Raw genomic sequence first — 1,403 nt, 5'->3', positions numbered from 1 at the left:
AGGCAATTCTCCTGCCTCAGCCTCCTGAGTAGCTGGGATTACAGGCACGCGCCACCATGCCCAGCTAATGTTTTGTATTTTTAGTAGAGACGGGGTTGCACCGTGTTGACCAGGATGGTCTCGATCTCTTGACCTCGTGATCCACCTGCCTCGGCCTCCCAAAGTGCTGGGATTACAGGCTTGAGCCACCGCGCCCAGCCCTGATAATTTTTATTTTAAATTAGTGAATTGGAGTTCTGTTTTATCAGCCAGTTTCTTGTAAACTTGATCTATGTGTTGCTTCTTCAAAACCTGGTCGAGCATGGTTGCTCATACCTGTAATCCCAGCGCTTTGGGATCACTTGAGGTCAGGAGTTCAAGACCAGCTTGGCCAACATGGCAAAACCTCGTCTCTACTAAAAATAAAAAAATTAGCAGGACGTGGTGGTGCACATCTATAATCCCAGCTACTGGGGAGGCTGAGGCAGGAGAATCCCTTGAACCTGGGAGGTGGAAGTTGCAGTGAGCTGAGATTATGCTGCTGCACTCCAGCCTGAACCACAGAGTGAGATTCAGTCTAAAACAAAAACAAAAACAACAAAAAACGAACAAACAAAAAAACCTTATGACTATGGGACTTCAGTCATGACCCCTCGCATCCATGACCAAGGCAATTGCTTAAAGGCATTTTGTTCCTGACTCGCTGCCTTACCCATTATCTTCATGTTTTTGGGGTCTATGATTTAAGGAACAAAGTGTAACCAATCAATAGCTTCTGTTTATTTTTAAGTTTTTAGAGATAGGGTCTAGCTTCTGTTTACTTTTTAGTTTTTAGAGATAGGGTCTAGCTCTGTTGCCCAAGCTGGAGTGTGGTGGTGCCATCATAGCTCCCTGAAGACTTGAACTCCTGGGCTCAAATGATTCCTCTGCCTCAGCCTCCCGAGTATCTGGGACCACAGGCACATACCACCAGGTCCAGCTGCTTATATTATTTTAATGTAAATTCTTGCAAAACAACTTGGGAATTATGTCTTCTTTTTTCCTTAAAAACCCACTTATGGCTGGGCACTGTGGCTCATGTCTGTAATCCTAGCACTTTGGTAAGCCAAGGTGGGAGGATCACTTGAGCTCAGAAGTTTGAGACCAGCCTGGGCAACATAGGGAGACCTCATGTCTATCTTAAAAAAAAAAAAATCCCCTTGTGGCTGGGCACAGTGGCTCACACCTATAATCCCAGCACTTTGGGAGGGGCAGGAGGATTGCTGAGTGTAGAGTTTGAGACTAGACTGGGCAATATAGTGAAAACTGTCTCTACAAAACATTTTTTTAAAAACTTAACCAGTCATGGTGGTATGCCCCTGTAGTCCCAGCTACTCTGGAGGGTGAAGTAAAAAAGGAGGATTGCTTGAGGCCAGAATATCAAG

This window comes from Cebus imitator, unplaced genomic scaffold (assembly GCF_001604975.1).
Source record: "Cebus imitator isolate Cc_AM_T3 unplaced genomic scaffold, Cebus_imitator-1.0 Scaffold160, whole genome shotgun sequence".
Lineage (NCBI taxonomy): Eukaryota > Metazoa > Chordata > Mammalia > Primates > Cebidae > Cebus > Cebus imitator.
The sequence above is the reverse complement of the archived record's forward strand: the minus strand, read 5'-3'. Positions refer to the sequence as shown.